The sequence below is a fragment of the Schistocerca gregaria genome, unplaced genomic scaffold, assembly GCF_023897955.1.
Source record: "Schistocerca gregaria isolate iqSchGreg1 unplaced genomic scaffold, iqSchGreg1.2 ptg001476l, whole genome shotgun sequence".
Taxonomy (NCBI): Eukaryota; Metazoa; Arthropoda; class Insecta; order Orthoptera; family Acrididae; genus Schistocerca; species Schistocerca gregaria.
In genome coordinates this window covers 27,501-35,000 of record NW_026062769.1, presented here as the reverse complement: position 1 = coordinate 35,000, position 7,500 = coordinate 27,501, and the positions used below count along the sequence as shown (strand labels likewise).

At 49.6% G+C, this 7,500-nt stretch overlaps 1 non-coding gene across 1 annotated transcript in view; it reads right to left on the bottom strand.

Moving 5' to 3' along the window:
• Nucleotides 1-1,075, bottom strand: part of LOC126332520 (small subunit ribosomal RNA) — a 1,893-nt gene extending 818 nt beyond the window's left edge. Inside the window, exon 1 of the ribosomal RNA XR_007563767.1 lies at nucleotides 1-1,075. This exon is cut by the window's left edge and continues 818 nt beyond it. This is a non-coding gene — a ribosomal RNA (small subunit ribosomal RNA).
• Between the last annotated feature and the right edge of the window lie 6,425 nt (nucleotides 1,076-7,500).

Here is a 7,500-nt window from a genome sequence, read left to right as displayed (position 1 = left end):
TTCGAACCTCTAACTTTCGTTCTTGATTAATGAAAACATACTTGGCAAATGCTTTCGCTTCTGTTCGTCTTGCGACGATCCAAGAATTTCACCTCTAACGTCGCAATACGAATGCCCCCGCCTGTCCCTATTAATCATTACCTCGGGTTCCGAAAACCAACAAAATAGAACCGAGGTCCTATTCCATTATTCCATGCACACAGTATTCAGGCGGGCTTGCCTGCTTTAAGCACTCTAATTTGTTCAAAGTAAACGTGCCGGCCCACCGAGACACTCAACAAAGAGCACCCTGGTAGGATTTAAACGGGGTCCGCCTCGGGACGCGAAAGCACCCCTTCGGCTCGCCCCACCGGCAGGACGTCCCACGATACATGCCAGTTAAACACCGACGGGCGGTGAACCAACAGCGTGGGACACAAATCCAACTACGAGCTTTTTAACCGCAACAACTTTAATATACGCTATTGGAGCTGGAATTACCGCGGCTGCTGGCACCAGACTTGCCCTCCAATAGATACTCGTTAAAGGATTTAAAGTGTACTCATTCCGATTACGGGGCCTCGGATGAGTCCCGTATCGTTATTTTTCGTCACTACCTCCCCGTGCCGGGAGTGGGTAATTTGCGCGCCTGCTGCCTTCCTTGGATGTGGTAGCCGTTTCTCAGGCTCCCTCTCCGGAATCGAACCCTGATTCCCCGTTACCCGTTACAACCATGGTAGGCGCAGAACCTACCATCGACAGTTGATAAGGCAGACATTTGAAAGATGCGTCGCCGGTACGAGGACCGTGCGATCAGCCCAAAGTTATTCAGAGTCACCAAGGCAAACGGACCAGACAAGCCAATCCGATTGGTTTTGATCTAATAAAAGCGTCCCTTCCATCTCTGGTCGGGACTCTGTTTGCATGTATTAGCTCTAGAATTACCACAGTTATCCAAGTAACGTGGGTACGATCTAAGGAACCATAACTGATTTAATGAGCCATTCGCGGTTTCACCTTAATGCGGCTTGTACTGAGACATGCATGGCTTAATCTTTGAGACAAGCATATGACTACTGGCAGGATCAACCAGGGAGCTGCGTCAACTAGAGCTGAGCAGCCGGCCGCCCGGGAGTGTGTCCCGGGGGCCCGCGCGAACACGCAAGCGTCCGCTCAATTATTCTGCAAACAGGAGGAGGCCGAGCTCCCCTGCACGATACACCTCGAAACCCTCTCAGGTCCCGGCGGCGCGCAGCGCCGTCCTAGGTACTTGGTCGGTTTCGAGAGAGGCGCAATCGCCCGGAGTTAGGCGAGTAGACGGTTTTAGTGCGAACACCCTTGCTCCCAACTGAGCTTGCCGCTGCCGACAGAGGCCCGGGAGCGTGCTGTCGTGGCATTGCCGGCGGGAGACAACACGCGCCACCTATGGTGACCGGCAGCTCCAACGCCAGCGCCACACAAGGGCAAAGCCCCACTTGGGTGCAGAAGCGAACTCTCCCAGCACAGCGCACGCGCCAACACGTCCGCACAACTGCGATACAAACCACCTGCGAGAACCGCTGGGGCGACCGAGCAGCAGACGGCGTCGCGGCGCCGAGTGCCAGGCGGCGGCGCATCCTCAACGCACACAGTCCTCAATCAGACCAGCACACTGCAGATGTCCACCGCGCTTCGCACCGGGCTCGGCTGAACCAACTTTGGACGCCAGGCGCCGCGTGCAGGGTGCGCCGCAGCGTAGCTGCGCCGCCTGCCGGGCCCGTCGGCTGGCGCTCCTGCCACTCGGCGCCCCCCACCAGCCGCCTGTTGCGCGTGCGCCCACGCAGCGCGCGGCCAACACGCCGGGCGGCCCCCCTTCACCGGCCGGGAACAGTCCCACCAAGCCACCGCCGCGTATCGCTTCATACCCACATGGGCCTAGTCACGCGTGTGGATGTGGCGGGTACCGCTGAAACAACCGGTTAATAGCTGTACCGATCGTCGCCATCACAGATTCACCTCCAGCGTGAACAACCGCTCAACAACGGATTTCCAGTTCATTTGCGTATCTTGGGCAGTAAACGTAGATGTCCACCTACATTTGCGAATTCAACAATTCTTGCATGCCAGGATGTCATGTGTCACGACACGCTACATCAGACCACATACACACTGCGACATGTGCAGAAGAGAACACGTGGAAGGTGGCCCGCGCACGTATGCGATGTACCTTCCGCGATCCACTGTCAACCGGCATCTGCGGCATGTCCCAGATATGGAACGCGGTCCACCAGGGTAGCACTTTGTGTGAGGCAATACGACAAAGTCGGAATACACGCGTCACTACATCAGACGGCTCACGCTGACCTGACCTGACCTGACTCACCGCACCACCACCCCCAGCGACCCAGGGTGACATACAATGCGTTCGTACGTTCCTCCCACACGCCTCTACGGCGTACCACAGTGCAACCTAGCTGTTATTGGGAGACGAGACAAGTAGCATCAAGCACAACATATGGAAATTGAGATTCGACACCGTTGGGCACAGCCAGCGTACGGTCACACGTATCACACTACTTCACTCTGTACGTAACGACCGATGATCGGTACAGCGTGTGGGTTACGCGTACGACATCAGCGGACAATGGACACAGACCATACCACGACGTACACTGAGGGCGTCGACATCTGAATGCAACTGAACAGCTGCGAGGCTCATTTAACACTCAAACGCCAGACCGACCAGCTTGAGAGGACAGAGACACAAAGAGGGGGACAGAGGGGGACAGAGGGGGGGGAGGGGGGGGGTCGGCGATATAGTCCTATTGCAGTACAATTGACAGTGGATAGCAGGAATATGTGGAAAGTAAGCAACACTCGCAAGACATCTACATGAGGATAACAACGACACCAGAGATTCCGAGCAGTGAACTATGTTAGGCAAAGGGACAACGTGGGTTAGGTTAAGGGACAACGTGGGTTAGGTTAAGGGACAACGTGGGTTAGGTTAAGGGACAACGTGGGTTAGGTTAAGGGACAACGTGGGTTAGGTTAAGGGACAACGTGGGTTAGGTTAAGGGACAACGTGGGTTAGGTTAAGGGACAACGTGGGTTAGGTTAAGGGACAACGTGGGTTAGGTTAAGGGACAACGTGGGTTAGGTTAAGGGACAACGTGGGTTAGGTTAAGGGACAACGTGGGTTAGGTTAAGGGACAACGTGGGTTAGGTTAAGGGACAACGTGGGTTAGGTTAAGGGACAACGTGGGTTAGGTTAAGGGACAACGTGGGTTAGGTTAAGGGACAACGTGGGTTAGGTTAAGGGACAACGTGGGTTAGGTTAAGGGACAACGTGGGTTAGGTTAAGGGACAACGTGGGTTAGGTTAAGGGACAACGTGGGTTAGGTTAAGGGACAACGTGGGTTAGGTTAAGGGACAACGTGGGTTAGGTTAAGGGACAACGTCGGTTAGGTTAAGGGACAACGTCGGTTAGGTTAAGGGACAACGTCGGTTAGGTTAAGGGACAACGTCGGTTAGGTTAAGGGACAACGTCGGTTAGGTTAAGGGACAACGTGGGTTAGGTTAAGGGACAACGTGGGTTAGGTTAAGGGACAACGTGGGTTAGGTTAAGGGACAACGTGGGTTAGGTTAAGGGACAACGTGGGTTAGGTTAAGGGACAACGTGGGTTAGGTTAAGGGACAACGTGGGTTAGGTTAAGGGACAACTTGAGTTAGGTTAAGGGACAACTTGAGTTAGGTTAAGGGACAACTTGAGTTAGGTTAAGGGACAACTTGAGTTAGGTTAAGGGACAACTTGAGTTAGGTTAAGGGACAACTTGAGTTAGGTTAAGGGACAAATTGAGTTAGGTTAAGGGACAACTTGAGTTAGGTTAAGGGACAAATTGAGTTAGGTTAAGGGACAAATTGAGTTAGGTTAAGGGACAAATTGAGTTAGGTTAAGGGACAAATTGAGTTAGGTTAAGGGACAAATTGAGTTAGGTTAAGGGACAACTTGAGTTAGGTTAAGGGACAAATTGAGTTAGGTTAAGGGACAAATTGAGTTAGGTTAAGGGACAACTTGAGTTAGGTTAAGGGACAACTTGAGTTAGGTTAAGGGACAACTTGAGTTAGGTTAAGGGACAACTTGAGTTAGGTTAAGGGACAACTTGAGTTAGGTTAAGGGACAACTTGAGTTAGGTTAAGGGACAACTTGAGTTAGGTTAAGGGACAACTTGAGTTAGGTTAAGGGACAACTTGAGTTAGGTTAAGGGACAACTTGAGTTAGGTTAAGGGACAACTTGAGTTAGGTTAAGGGACAACTTGAGTTAGGTTAAGGGACAACTTGAGTTAGGTTAAGGGACAACTTGAGTTAGGTTAAGGGACAACTTGAGTTAGGTTAAGGGACAACTTGAGTTAGGTTAAGGGACAAATTGAGTTAGGTTAAGGGACAACTTGAGTTAGGTTAAGGGACAACTTGAGTTAGGTTAAGGGACAAATTGAGTTAGGTTAAGGGACAACTTGAGTTAGGTTAAGGGACAACTTGAGTTAGGTTAAGGGACAAATTGAGTTAGGTTAAGGGACAACTTGAGTTAGGTTAAGGGACAACTTGAGTTAGGTTAAGGGACAACTTGAGTTAGGTTAAGGGACAACTTGAGTTAGGTTAAGGGACAACTTGAGTTAGGTTAAGGGACAACTTGAGTTAGGTTAAGGGACAACTTGAGTTAGGTTAAGGGACAACTTGAGTTAGGTTAAGGGACAACTTGAGTTAGGTTAAGGGACAACTTGAGTTAGGTTAAGGGACAACTTGAGTTAGGTTAAGGGACAACTTGAGTTAGGTTAAGGGACAAATTGAGTTAGGTTAAGGGACAAATTGAGTTAGGTTAAGGGACAACTTGAGTTAGGTTAAGGGACAACGTGGGTTAGGTTAAGGGACAAATTGAGTTAGGTTAAGGGACAAATTGAGTTAGGTTAAGGGACAACTTGAGTTAGGTTAAGGGACAACTTGAGTTAGGTTAAGGGACAACTTGAGTTAGGTTAAGGGACAACTTGAGTTAGGTTAAGGGACAACTTGAGTTAGGTTAAGGGACAACTTGAGTTAGGTTAAGGGACAACTTGAGTTAGGTTAAGGGACAACTTGAGTTAGGTTAAGGGACAACTTGAGTTAGGTTAAGGGACAACTTGAGTTAGGTTAAGGGACAACTTGAGTTAGGTTAAGGGACAACTTGAGTTAGGTTAAGGGACAAATTGAGTTAGGTTAAGGGACAAATTGAGTTAGGTTAAGGGACAAATTGAGTTAGGTTAAGGGACAAATTGAGTTAGGTTAAGGGACAAATTGAGTTAGGTTAAGGGACAAATTGAGTTAGGTTAAGGGACAAATTGAGTTAGGTTAAGGGACAACTTGAGTTAGGTTAAGGGACAAATTGAGTTAGGTTAAGGGACAAATTGAGTTAGGTTAAGGGACAAATTGAGTTAGGTTAAGGGACAAATTGAGTTAGGTTAAGGGACAAATTGAGTTAGGTTAAGGGACAAATTGAGTTAGGTTAAGGGACAACTTGAGTTAGGTTAAGGGACAAATTGAGTTAGGTTAAGGGACAAATTGAGTTAGGTTAAGGGACAAATTGAGTTAGGTTAAGGGACAAATTGAGTTAGGTTAAGCGATAATCTGGTACAGCCACAGTTAGGTTAAGCGATAATCTGGTACAGCCACAGTTAGGTTAAGCGATAATCTGGTACAGCCACAGTTAGGTTAAGCGATAATCTGGTACAGCCACAGTTAGGTTAAGCGATAATCTGGTACAGCCACAGTTAGGTTAAGCGATAAACTGGTACAGCCACAGTTAGGTTAAGCGATAAACTGGTACAGCCACAGTTAGGTTAAGCGATAAACTGGTACAGCCACAGTTAGGTTAAGCGATAAACTGGTACAGCCACAGTTAGGTTAAGCGATAAACTGGTACAGCCACAGTTAGGTTAAGCGATAAACTGGTACAGCCACAGTTAGGTTAAGCGATAAACTGGTACAGCCACAGTTAGGTTAAGCGATAAACTGGTACAGCCACAGTTAGGTTAAGCGATAAACTGGTACAGCCACAGTTAGGTTAAGCGATAAACTGGTACAGCCACAGTTAGGTTAAGCGATAAACTGGTACAGCCACAGTTAGGTTAAGCGATAAACTGGTACAGCCACAGTTAGGTTAAGCGATAAACTGGTACAGCCACAGTTAGGTTAAGCGATAAACTGGTACAGCCACAGTTAGGTTAAGCGATAAACTGGTACAGCCACAGTTAGGTTAAGCGATAAACTGGTACAGCCACAGTTAGGTTAAGCGATAAACTGGTACAGCCACAGTTAGGTTAAGCGATAAACTGGTACAGCCACAGTTAGGTTAAGCGATAAAGTTGGTTAAATTTGGTATTGTGTGGGAAGGGGGCAGAGAGAGAGGGGGGGGGGTGGATAGTGGTGGCAGTACACGGATGCCTGAGTCACCGTCAGATACGTCACGTCGGTTCGATGCTTGTAGCAAGAGGCTGGCGGATGTGTGTCTCTCACTTCTGCAATTTTTCATGTGGTATAACACGAGGGCGGGGGATGATATTTGGTGCCCCTCTGTGTAGGATGTGTGTTGGTGGTGTTGATTTATCTGAGCAATGGTAGTTGTCGGAGGAGTGGGGTATTGTGCTTTTATAGGTGGACCTACTGCTCTGGTTATCATAGTGTCGACGGTGCAATGTGGCAGAGAGGATGCACTCGACATTGTCGCATTCCAGATGTTTACGTATTGTGTGTCTCCGTTGCAGGCCGAGAGTGGTGCATGTTCGAGTGTCTGGCTGACGTGCGATTCACGTTGTGTGCCCAGTCTTACAGCACGTATAGGGACATTCGCATAAATCATCTATATTTGGCCTTGCATCATTTACTAAGCAGTGCCGTGAGACGACCGAACTATTAGGAAAGTACTGATGTACCGCATAATGTTTACCTTCCACCACACGGCGAGTATCGACTGTGCCCAGCGTTGCCACCGCAGGCAGCGGTCACCGTCACCATTGTGCGGCGGAACGGAACATCTATATCCTCAGAGGAGCACTCTTTGCCGCCGGGCGTCACGTCTCGCGGCCTGCCGGCCAGCGCCCACGACGAACTTACTGCATGTATAGGGACATTCGCATGTATCATCTATCTATGTGGCCCTGCATCAATTACTAAGCAGTGCCGTGAGACGACTGAACTATTAGTAAAGTACTGATGAACAGCAGAATGTTTACCTTCCACAATGGGCGAGTGGTCGACTCTACCCCAGCGTCGCCACCGCAGGAAGCGGTCTTGGAAAAACTACCCCCACACCGTCACCATTGTGCGGGGGAACGGACCCTCTATATCCACAGAGGAGCACTCTTAGCCACCGGGCTTCAGGTCTCGCGACCTGCCGTCCAGTGCCCACGGGGAACCGCGTGGAGGTGGTGCCGCCGTAGCATCCGCTTACAATGGGCAATCAGCCGGCGCACGTTTCTCCTGCGGGTAGCAGGGTCCACAGCACTCGGCTC